Source organism: Acyrthosiphon pisum, chromosome X, assembly GCF_005508785.2.
Source record: "Acyrthosiphon pisum isolate AL4f chromosome X, pea_aphid_22Mar2018_4r6ur, whole genome shotgun sequence".
Classification (NCBI taxonomy): domain Eukaryota; kingdom Metazoa; phylum Arthropoda; class Insecta; order Hemiptera; family Aphididae; genus Acyrthosiphon; species Acyrthosiphon pisum.
The window spans coordinates 57016047-57029685 of record NC_042493.1 but is presented as its reverse complement, the minus strand read 5'-3'; the positions used below and the strand labels follow the sequence as shown (position 1 = coordinate 57029685).

General features: G+C 26.0%; 1 protein-coding gene across 1 annotated transcript in view; it reads right to left on the bottom strand.

The window, feature by feature from the left end:
- Nucleotides 1-10605, bottom strand: part of LOC100162056 (cytochrome P450 6k1) — a 30433-nt gene extending 19828 nt beyond the window's left edge. The window contains 1 exon segment of the mRNA XM_016804867.2: nucleotides 10539-10605. The gene's annotated coding sequence lies outside the window, so the exon portion shown is untranslated.
- Nucleotides 10606-13639: the final 3034 nt, after the last annotated feature.

The following is a 13639-nucleotide window of genomic DNA, read 5'->3' as shown; positions in this document are numbered from 1 at the left end:
GAATGTTTACATTTCCATTTTCTATACACGATAAAATTTTCAAAATATTTTGACTTATTTTGAGCTCTTTACGGACATTGTCAGTTTTCATTTTTTTTTAGTTTTTTTTCTAAAAATATCAATAAAATTTTATTTGTTGGATAAAAAAGCTTGAAAATTTAATAGAAGGCTCCTAGTATATTGTTTCAAAGGCAGATGAAAAATATTAAAAATCGTTAGTCACAGTTTTTTTTTATAAGCATTTAAAGTTCAAAAAATGACAAAATATGGAAAAATCACGAAAATTTGCAAATTATTTCGAGTTATAAATTCATAAAAATTTTTCTTTTTAAATCTAAGATATGAAAATGTAATACAAGATTCCTTATAATATTATCTACCTTTATCAAACAAAAAATATCTATATAAGAAACTCAAATTAAATTTTTATGGGCGTTTGAAATTCATATTTTTACAACATTTGATATTCACTCGATTTCTTACGTAACAATTTTCTTATTTTGTTGTAATTAAAAAACGAGTGACTGTAGAAACTTGAAAATTTCACTGAATGTTAATATTAGCATTTTATATATACGATAAAATTTTTAAAATAATTTGACTCTTTTTGAGCTGTTTACGGACATTGTAAGTTTTCAATTTTTTTAGTTTTTTTTTTCTATAAATATCAATAAAGTTTTATCTGTTGGGCCAAAAAGTGTATAAATTTAATACAAAGCTCCTGATATATTGTTACAATATCAGTTGAAAAATATTAAAAATACATAGGCACAATTTTTTTTTATAAGCATTTAAAGATCAAATTTGGACAAAATTTATCAAATTTTAATTTGAAAAATTATTTTGTAGTTAAAAATTTATAAAATGTTCAATTTTTGTATCTAAGAATTGAAAATTTAAAACAAGATTCCACGTAAGTAATTAATACTGTTACCAAAAAATCTAAAAAATACATTTACGCAGTCTATTTTTATAGTCATTTTAAGTACAAATTTGGACGAAATTACATATTAAAAACCTAGGATAATTATTTTTAGTTATTTTGCTGTGATGTATAATATAATTTCGTACTTGAAACTTCTAAAGTATACTATTATATATCTATGATAGTAACCACGGTTTTTGTTGATGTATAACGCGTTATAAGTACCTATATACATATTATGATATGATTAATTTGGAATTTATTATAGGTACCTAATATAATATTATGTCTTATACCTAGACTAACATACCGTCTCCGCTCAGAATCGTTTTTCTTATACAATGATATTATATCATTGAATTCAAATTTAATACCATCCATTATACAGTGACCCACTTGTAACCTACTGTACAGCAGAGCGAAATCCACTTACCCACCTTTTTTATCATGTATATCGTTAAGATTTTGTTTTAGGAATAGCAAAATACCTTAAAACATTTTTATTAATGTTGACTGAATATAGGTAACAATATTAATATACCATTATCTTTTTAAAATGAAGAGTTCATTATTAATTATATAATATTATTATGTATTTTGTATGTGACTTTATTTTTTCAATATATAAATTAATTTACCGATAAACTTATCATACTTATTCGACTTAAGGGATTTTTTGAGGAATGAACACTCGCCCTATATGACAATACATTTGCCCAAACTGTCTACGCCCGTAGGTATTACCAGTTATTGTACCACTTTATTAAAATATAATATTACTGTGATAATCTGTGAATTAATCTATTACCTACTGCAATAATTATTAAATTTCTGGTACCTAGGTACATATTACTACAATTTGCACTGATGACTAGCGACAACGTCTGTGATCGCGTTTATAATGTATTATTAAAAACAATATTAAAATAATAATAATAAATAATTATTGTGTTATTATAATATTATTGTACCTTACCTATTGTACTTGTACTTAAATTATTATTTCATTGGTAATAGTTATTAAAAAAATTATGGCTCACCATAAACAACATTTTGTAACATAAAGACGCACACACATCAAGACCATCAAGTACAGCAGTAACTACAGTCTACGACCACTTAAAATTTGAATTTAAAAAATATTTATTTGTAACCTGTTAAAACTGGAATTATCGGATTAATTGTAACCTAAATTTCATATTTTTAAGATTTAGGAATTAAAACAAAACCTCAATAATAATTATTTTTTAAAAACCAAAACGAAACTGAAAACGATAAAAATATAATGGTTAATCCCTGCCATAGAGCACCTACTTTGGTTTATATTAACGAGTACCAATTATATATTTAACTATTAAGAAATGTATTTCTTAAGAAGTTGATAAAATATAATATAATTGTCATTTGTCGATTACTCGCAGACTTAAAATACCCAATCCACGCATCAAAAGCATTTCAAATGGAAACATTTCTTTTTGTAATATGTTCGAAAATTACAATTTTTTACAATTCGATAATTATTAATTATTAATCGTCGACCGTCGGGGTCGTCTACATACATCATAGACCATTTTAAATATTGTTTTCAGAATATTTTCGTTTGAAAAAAATTAGTTTTCACATCAAACTGTAGATTCGTAGTACAGAGCTGCAGGCGGGTTATGTATCGTAAAATTATTCCAAAAAATGCCTTTTGTTATAAAGCTATTTACTATCCAGTCTCATGTGAAAAGGGTATGTATTGTATACTGATCATAAAGCTACGTTGGAATATTAAAAAAAAGAAGAATAAAGTACACAGATATCTCGTTCACTTTGGGTTTGTCTTGATTGTAATGAGCGGAGAAAACAATCGTGGACATTATGCCAATGAGAATTCAGTTGTGGGAATTATCGTGTGTGTAGCTCGTGCAATTTTACCCTAAGCACGTGATCTGTTTGACAACGTCCGTAAACGTGGACAAAGAGCAGTTCGGAATTTAAAAACATAAAAAAAAAATCATGGAGTCACAATGGATTGGTCGTGTACATTTTTCTATAAAAGATATATTCGCTTGAAAGTTGAAATAGATTTTTGACCCCCTACTTTAAAAGGCAAAAACTTATTTATACACGTATCATAAAATACCTGATTACCTACTTATATGTTTTAATTATTTATTATTTATAGCTAGGCTTCAAAATTATTTCCGTTTTTAAATTTTACTACCTACATTATACGGGTTTAGTTATTTATTATTTTATATTTTATGTTATTTATAATAGGTACCTAGGTGGTATAATAGTTGTAAAAATGGTAAATTACAACAGTTTATAGTACCTACCCATTGGTTATTATTGTTTTACCATAAATTATTCATAATATAGTTAATTAATTAAGTTAATATAATTTTTTCTCAGAAATAAAAAAAGTAATTTAGTGTGTACTAGGTATTTATTTTTATGCAGTTGGCTATTCAAGTTCGAATAACAAGTTCCAGTATAATTGAATAGGTATGGTTAAATATAATTTGATTTAATTCTAATTTAATTTTAATTATCAGTTTAAATTTGAAGGAAAATAGGTATTTGTATTCAACGTGGGTATATGAATAAAGTTCAGTAGGTATATATAATATTATATTCCATCAAATGTTTCATAAAAACATGATTGTCTTTTATAAGTTTCAAGAACAATGACGTTTAATGGTTTTAATGGTTTTAATGGTTGTGCAGAATAAAATTACTATACATTATACGGTGTGTACAGTATACATATATTATACGTAATAACAATGTAACGATAGTTATTTGGAATTAAAATAAATAGTGTTTAAAAAGTAAACAATCGTCGGATTAAAAGTTAAACAGGCGACTATAAACCAGACTGAACAAATAATTACTATTCTAATTTTCTAATTTTGTAGTAAATGAATATGCAGTGAAACGAGACAAGTCAAATTTTGCGTATAATATCGCATATATTTCGTTCGTATATTATATCCGGTACAATTGCAAATTGGAGCTTTATATAGCTAACAAATTGATGAGTTGCCTAAAGGGATTTAAAATAAACCTATACGATAGGTCATTTACTGCTTTTATATTTCAATCAAGTAGATGATCGCTTTTGTGTTATAGGTAGATAACTATATATAGGTACAGTCATACATATAACATAAATAATATAATATGATATTTTTTATTTATAGATTTCTTAAATGAATACGCAGCGAATTCATAACAATATTAATATTTTATTGATGTAAGAATATGAACAATTTTAAGCAGTCTGTTATTGACATTCATCGTGTTTTGATCATCATTGACTAACATCCCTATGATATATTATATATTGAGTATTGCTGACAAATCAAGTTGTTTTAAAATTGTAGACTATTACAAAATGGTTGTAATATGGGTATTTGAATCTCACCTACCAAATAATGACTTTATGGAATTATATAGAAAATCGTCATAGTTCTTTCATTAAAATTAAATTCCAATAATCGTTATCAGTGCAGTTATCAGAATCTTATAATCGTTTGAATATTCGAACAATTATTCTTCAAATAAATAATTAAAAATAAAAAAACCAAACCAATAATAATTAATATTGAAACAATGTATTTTACAGAATCATATTATTATACACGATCATATTATGATAATTTGTATTATTATTAGTTTAATAATAGTATTGTTCTATTTTTAAAAATAGGCTATTAACTTCCTTATTAATTATATTATTTTTTTAACAATTAACCCACAGCAACATAGGTCATTGGGTGGAGGGTTTTAGGTTGGTTTTTTTACTGTGGAGGAGGTATGGTTGATTTGAACTCGCGTGTGTATGTGTCAATTTATTATGTGGTGAGGACTTGTCACTAACACCCGGGTGGTCACCCATCCGGGAACTAGTGACACCGGCCGGTGCTTGAACTCAGAACACGTTTTATGACTGTGGACACCTATTGCACCACACCAGGCCTATTAATTATTAAAATCTAACATAAATGTAGGCATGTATATAATTTTATACAAAAAAGTATATTATTCGAAAATGCGAAGTTCCTGCAGTGGGTACCTATAGGTTTTTAATTCCGTGAAACAAGTAATTTTTTTTTTTCATAACTCTAATACCTTTTCTAACTACTAATATTATTGTTACACAATTTCAAATTAAAATTAAAATTAAATATAAATAACTAGACACATCGAACATGGTAAATAACTATTAATACAATATTGTATCATGGTTAAGATTTTGGGTTATACATCTTTTGCGCATCGTATGTAATCGTTTACCTATTACACTTACATCAAATTATCGTACATAATTTGTGCATCGGCATACCTTACAATAAAACTGAAAAATATTAGGTGATATCAGGCTAAGAGATAAACTTAAAATTTGTCAGTTATAATATTCAATTTTTAAATACTGTGTAGGTTCAAAAATATATGTCTAATTATATTATTACAAAACAATTAAACAATTGAAGTTTACGGATGACTCGTAATAGACCAACCTATTATTTAAAATATTTTGTTTTTTATTGTTCATTAAATAAGCTAATTTATTTTTAATTTTATAAATAATCATACAAAAAGTCACTACAATGAGCATAGCCCATAGGTTAGAATGAGATACTGCTTAGTGCTTAGAATGAACAAAACTCTAGGTCCCGGCACGAGTCCATATCTTGATAGTACATTAAATTAAACCTACGTCTTACGATTACAACAAGTTTTGTTAAAGCGAAATATCGGCTGGAAACGATATAAACACCGAGCTACACTGATCTACCGTTTACTGAGAGAAAATCGTAACCTTGCATTGTGTAGCTATAATATGAATACAGAAAACAGATACTAGGTATACATATATGATGTAAAGAAACAAGCAAATTAACCAAGTTCGTGATTTAGAAATAATTTTTTTCAACGATCTAAGCTGTTACGATAATAATATAAACTCAATCTACAGCAAAACTTTAAGATTAAGTAGGTACCTATTTATTGGTTTCTTAAAAAGAACATGTTCTGATTTCAAAGACACTAGCTGTCTTGTCACGTTCTTTAGTGGATTTGTGAGATCGACAGTAGAATTTGGGTCCGTGACATCTTATATATTTGGGTAGAAAATTAGTTTTATAAATAGATATATCTACACATCCGATATCGCTAACCATATCGGCTTAGTATCCTAAGCTATACATCGAAAATACTCTTTTAGTTTCTATATAACTTAATAAAAGGTTAGATAAACTGCCCTGAATTGTCACAATTAATTGGGTTCCATGTCCCGTCATTTAACTCGAGAATTAACCTCAATTTCCATATTCCTTTTACTAAATCACGTACTTAACATGCCAATATATCACTTACCTACCCAGGTAAAATAAAAAATCAGATAATTTTGATTTTAATTAAGCTACAATTTCCAAACTGAAAATGTACATGTTAAAATAACTGTAAATATTTGTATGGTAATAATAGTTATATTATGTATGATTACCCTGTTGTAATATTGTTAGGCTATCTGGAAATTAAAATATTATAATCAAGTTTATACAAAAAGTCACATTATATTAAGAATGTTACCATATTAAACACTATATAAAAAAAAATATTAGAAAATAATATGTATTGCTAATTGCTATAATACTCTAATACTATGTATTCTCCGATCAGAAGAATTTTAATTTGAATTACTTACCTACAGAAAAATAAAAAATAAATACATTTTGTTAAAATTAAAATTAAAATGCAGTTGTAGTTTAGTAGGTAGTATGTAACAGCGTCTAAAATGTCATCCATGTGTAACTTTGTGTATATTATAAAACTTAAATTTTGTTTTTAATATCTTAAATTATGGTTTGAAACTTTTAAAAAAATACAATATTTATGTTGGTAAAAATTGTTTTATATTATATTTTTATTCAATTGAAAATACGGTATATTATAATACATAATATTAGGTATCTAGCAGGCCGCTGATTGTTAGGTACCCACATGCTTCGGCACTGAAAAATTAATAGGTTTTTTGTAATATTTCAAGATCTAAAATATAAATCTTAACATTTAAAACAATTTACAATTTACATTGGTGTAGTTTAAGAAAATGAGACAAATTTAATACATTTTTCACTTAGACTTTGAATGATTATAATATTTATTTCGTATAAACGACAAAGATTAAATTGCATTTTATAAATATAGCAAATAAATTTAATGAAGAATGAAATCTATTATATTGTGTAGTTAATGAATACCATTAGAAAAGAAGTACTTAACTTAATTATTTTTATGGTATCAAAACTCTGTGCCAATTTCTCAGATTTTGTTGATGTGTTCAACATTTATTATAAAACAGAGGCGTGCCTCTGGTTGGTTTTGAGAATAAAATCCCCTCTCAAATGGATCTATTTTTTTAAAGCGTATAAATTGATAAAATGTAGATCTTGATTTATATTATAATAGCAAAGATGATAATATTAATGTTTATTTATATGAATAATGCACTTTTAATAAAATATCATAGTTAATACAGTTATTGTTGCACACGAAAATATTGGATTAGATAATGTGTCTAATATTATAATAAAACATATTATTAGAGTAAAAAAAAAAAATTGTTAACACCTAAGTACTTTTAGTACATAATATATTTTTAAAACAAAACTTAGATTATAGTATAAACTGGCATTAATAAAAAAAATATAACATAAAAGAGCAAATGTTTACATTTTCTGAGTCCTATCTCCGATCCGCTAACCATTTATGCTCACCCTCCTTTACGGTACCAAACAACCCTTCATTTAAATCGAATTCCCCTCAATTGCAGTACAAAAGATTTCGGGAATTTCCATTTATGCAGCAGCTGATTGAATTTAAACATTTATTTGATTATTATAAATTGTTTACTAAGCATACAAAAATATAACCTCTTTAGACAAATTAGCTCGGAAGTCCCGTTTTTTTGTTATTATTATTTTTTTATTTATACCTCGTCATTTTCAACAAATGTATAAATTATAACAACAACTACTTAATTTAATTTAAATATTTGAATTAAGTTTCTACTGAGTCTCTGCAGGCTTTTTGATGTTCCAAATGAAGATATTTGATCCATGTAATTGGTTGGTCAATTCTTAATATAATTTAAAATTTACAAACAAAGAATTTTTATTATTAATTTGTTTTTATTAGGTATAAAATATTAAAATAGTTATGTATCAAGATTTGACATGTATAAAGATTATTTATTATTTCTTTAACATAAAATGATTTTCTAATAAACCAAGTCCAAGTGAGTACGTATATGTTTCACATCTTCACCAAAAAACCATGGACTAAGTGTAGATTGCATTATTAGATAAAACTTAAAAGTTATTGCATAGTTTTAAAAATCTTCAAACTTTTTGGTCTGTGCTATGTAACTATAGTCTATAAGGATTTCAACATTCATAATTTAATAGTTTATGAGATATGTGTTAAGTAATATAAATTTATATATTATGACGTAACTATGAAACTTTAAATTTGGTGTAGTATACATACCGATAATATAAAACGCGAACGTTGAGTAGGTAGCGGAAGAATGAATTAATAAATTTGTGGAGCTCTGTTCGTTAAGATGATTAAAAAATGCACAAGTAAAAATGTGTCGGTGGCACTCAGTGTACGTAATATGTAAAATGGAATTATAGAAACATGTAAATTCTGCGTGCTACGTATATATAATATATTATGATACACACAATACACACACACACACACATACACACGCACGCACACAAACAGAGTTTTGAAATTTCATGAAATTTATTTTCTTCAAATATTTTATTTACGTGGAAAATAAACATTACAAAAAATTGTGTATTAAATGTCTAAAAGTTTATACGCACTCTTCGTTGTACAGAAAAAGTGTACAAGTTGGTTTATTGTATCAAATACTAATGAATAATAGTCTATATATATTATCGACCAAATAAAATTGACAACTGATAGATTAACTGATAGTATTATAATATAATTTATATAGGTAGGTACCAAATTTATAAGTTATAACCATTAACATAGTAATTCATAAACTTTGGTTGATAAGTCATTTATTAACTATATCTTCTTCGTTTAATTAATAATAATTTATAATCATCAATAACTAAATACGTTTAAAATATAATAATATTTTTCAAGTAAATATTTCAAATGCATAACTCTACACACAGGGAGGTTATTTTTTTTAACACTCATCTCGAAATTTATAAAAGTTGTTTAATATATTTTTTAAATTATAATTAGAAATTATCACATGATCATAGTATGGTTAGTGGTCACCACAAAATATTGATAATTGAGACATTATTCAGTGTTTACTGTTAATATAATATGGTATAATCCCCCAGTTTATTATATTATTTATAATTACAACACTGCCAAAGTACCAATATACAATATATAATTTATAAGTTAATAGTTTGATACTTGCCTCTAAGCTATCAGTTAATTTAGTAATATTTGTATTCTATTCTATAATGTTTAAAAAATTGTTAGGTAAAATATTATGATATACAAATACATCATACAATGATTTTGGACGAATTTCGATAAAAAAAAGTAATAATAATAATTATACGTATTAGCATTAAAATTTTTTTTTGTGATAGGTAAATTTTATAAATTAAATTCGACTATAATTAAACTTATTGTATAACGCATCTCTCACTCTTAAACGAAGCTTATAAGCAAATCATTCAAGCGATAATATACATTTAAACGTGTGGTAAGTGTTAATTTAAATCATCGCATTTAACAATTTTTTTCTGAAACTAATGAGAATTTCATTATTGTTATTATCTTTCTAGTCTTGGTCAGGTTTAAATGCGTACTATTCGTATACCTCGTACTACCATTAGCAGACCTATTTTTCCTCACGAGATCCTCTAATACTTGATAAACTTGCAGTAATACGTCAATCATAGACGTAGCTGTGTAGCCCTAATGCTCTCGGGGCTTTTAGTCTCGAGTCATTTTTGTCCTACAATCCCATTAGGAGCTTACCACTCCATCTCGCTACTAATTCGATACCAAATTAAAGATTTGGTTTTTTCCCTAATTAGGAAGAGAAAATCATTAATTTTTAGGAAGCTTAAAAGTAAATCTTGAGGGGTCAAATTTCCATTACTATCTGCCATTATATTTATGTCAGAAACAAAACATTTCAACTGAGTATTTTTCTTTAAGACGAATAAATTATGACAATAGTGTCATAAATCAAAATCGTGAGCTAAAGAGATAACTATTTATACATTTCTAGTAAGTAATAATTATTATGACATAATATTACTAAAACTATAACAGAAAAAAATAAGGAGTGGGGTGTCCAACATGTTTTGAACGGACACTCATAATTTCTATGTTCAAGATATAAAAAGTCTTTATTCTCGTGAGTACTGCTTTAACAAAAATACTCTTAATAAAATAGACAATAAATAAAATTCACTGCTAAAATATTTCTACTTTAAAAAAAAGTCAGGTGGAGGTGATACCTACAGTTACACCGTTACGTAATATTATTAAACACATAAATATAAGACACAGTTTAATTGTAATATAATACACAGACCAGTTTTGACGGTACGTTTTCCCTGCAGCGTCAGGACGTGGCGTCTTGCGTCACTACCGGTCCGGACATAGGTCGACGTCTGACACGACAGTGCTGTTCCACTGTTTGACGCTGCAGGGAAACCGTACCATTAGGAGGAGGCCTTGATGAGCCATTGACCCCCCTCCCCCTTCGATGAAATTGGTGAGGTGGTAAATTATTTGACTTTAATTTTTGTGTTTAATATAATATTATATGTTGAACATAATTTTTTGTGTACATTTTAATGTCGATTTTTTAGGTGGAATTTATTACTTATTAAGTATATTATTTATAATTTTTATAGAAAGTGGTGTCAAAATAAAACATGTATGAATGGTATCATTATATTATTATTTTTAGAAAAGATAGATGTGAGTTCTATTAAGTGTTAACCTATTTTTAAATATGCATGCAGAACTGCAGAAACAGTTATGTCAAAGTACCGAAATATTATGCCCTAAATAAATATGAATACCAACCATATTTTTTTTTTAAAACATGCTTACAAAGCTTACATGTTTAATTGTTTTGTTTACTTCAAAACCATTAGTACTCTTTAGCTCCTTAGCCTTGTTTTTAAACAAATCAATTATACAACTTGGAGCTTTTTAAAAATATCCTTTTGTATAAGTATAAAATAAGTTCTTAAATTTTTTGAAATTTTTTCATATTTATATTTTTATTATATAACCTTAAATAATTATTATTTATTTTGTCTTTCATGACTTGTTAAATTATAAAAAAAGAGAAATTTAGTAGAATATTATACATTTAAAAATTCCAAAAAATTAAAATATACAAAATAAAATGTTACCTAATATATTATACCGACTTATTAGGTCATGAAAAGAACACATTTTGGTATGAACTAAGTATTTTTTTTTACCAAACAATTAAAAAGTTGCAAAACCATATAAATATCTGTTCTAATTATTATAAAGGTAGATTGTATGTAAAGTATATGGATTTACACTATTACAATTTTTATTTGTTTATCATTGGACAATGAACACTATTAATTAGTTTGACCGGGACTATGCCGGTTATAGTGAATATAGTGATGCGGTGTCCCAGTAAAGTGTTTCGGAACGGCCAATTATTCCAAAATTGTAACATTATATATTATATATAATTATATATATATATATATTTTTTTTTTTCTTATTAATTATTATGTTAACATTTTTTTTTTATTAAACATTTCTTGAAGAATATAAATATTGTTTTGATAAATGATAAAATTAACAGGTTGATTATTTCATTGACTGACGAAATATATTTTTTTCGTGTTTGGTAACGACTATTATTGATTAATACGTTGATTGTTTTTTCTGTTCCAATGTTCCATATCGAGCATATTTACTAACACTTATTGCTAATCGACAATTTTGTCGGTCACTTTGTAACATAGAGTTAGTTTTTACTTTATGTTGTAGCGATGTAGAGTGCTGACCATTGTATATTTGTGTATGGTATTTCAGTGACGCAAAAAAACACTACCATGTTAAAACTGGTGTTCAGCCAGTTCAGCCGTGGAGAAGTGGTAAGGCGTTTCCCATAAAAATATACAAAAAATATTTTAACATTTATAATACCTATGTTAATAACACACTGTGGGAAATAACTATTAGACGAACACTGAGATACATTTACATTTTGCGTTTAGGTAATAATTTATTTAGTGATCAGCATAAACTAAAAACTAAATTTTTAAATTATATTTACATAATTTATAAAGCTCCAGCCGTACGGTTTGATAACTACAAAAAAAAAAACAAGGAACTATAAAGAAGATTTATAATTTTATCGAATCAGATTGTTGACTATGAATTAGAAAAATATACATATAGATAACAGCCAAAAAGAACAACACATAGATAATTTATATCAATACCATATTATAATAATTATACTTGAAAACCACATTAATGTAATCGTTATTATTCAATTATTAAACTTTTCACTACTTATAGGTATTATTTATTTTACTTTTTAATGTGTTAATTATTATTCATTTTAGACTTGAATAACAAATAAATTTAAAATATAATACAATTATAGATTATTTTATCAGTAATGTGAAATACGCAAACAATTCTGAACCCTCGATATAAAAAATTTATTGACGTTTGGAAGTTTTTAGTGGTAAGACAATAAAAACGTCAATAATTTAATTTTAATCTAGCCGCCAACTGAAGTTTCGGACTCAAGACCATAAAAAAATCAGCAGTAGGCGTCCAACAATATTATCTACCACTACCACTGACTAAAAAAAAATATTACACTTATTGGCTGGTGTAAAACTATTTTGAGCATACCAAAATTAGTGTGGTGAAGGTATTTAACATATTATTCAAATTAATTAAATTATTAAGAATATTGCATTTAAAACAACTTAATATAATATTTGAGATTCTGGAAATATAATGTTAGTACTTACATTGTTAAATATTAATTATAAAAATGTGCAGAGTGCAAAATCTTGATTAATTAGTCTGTTTATCATCGGCTTAAAGTATTTAAATGTTTTAACTAATTAACTTTTTCTTATTTGTAGAAATTCTTAGAAAAATATGCTGAAGAAAAGTATAAAATCAAAAATATTTGATTCCGCAAAATAAAAAATATAAAAGCTTATAAAATACAAAAATAAAAGATGAAAATAGTGAAATTAGTAAAAATATAAAATGTTTCCAAAAATATTGTAAAAGCTAAGCTATTGATAATTAAATCTAGATAAAAATTGTTTACTGCTAAATTATTCAGTCAGTAATCAGTATTATAGTTTCTTAAAATATTGTCACAGTAATCTGTATAGATTTTGCCTATCATATATTCCTCTGCGGCTCCGCCTATGCGGGTGCAGAGATTACATTATATAATATAATATTATATTGTATTATAATGATATATTATAGGTATTCGCTATGTAGTTCCTCCACTTTACACAATTGTGAATAATTATGACTTCCGGTATTTCGATTGATTCAAACGAAAGACAATAATTGTGTCGTCCAACTGGGTCAAAGTACTTGTCAGTAGTTTTCATAACCAAAATAGAGCATGAAGTTCGTTTGCCA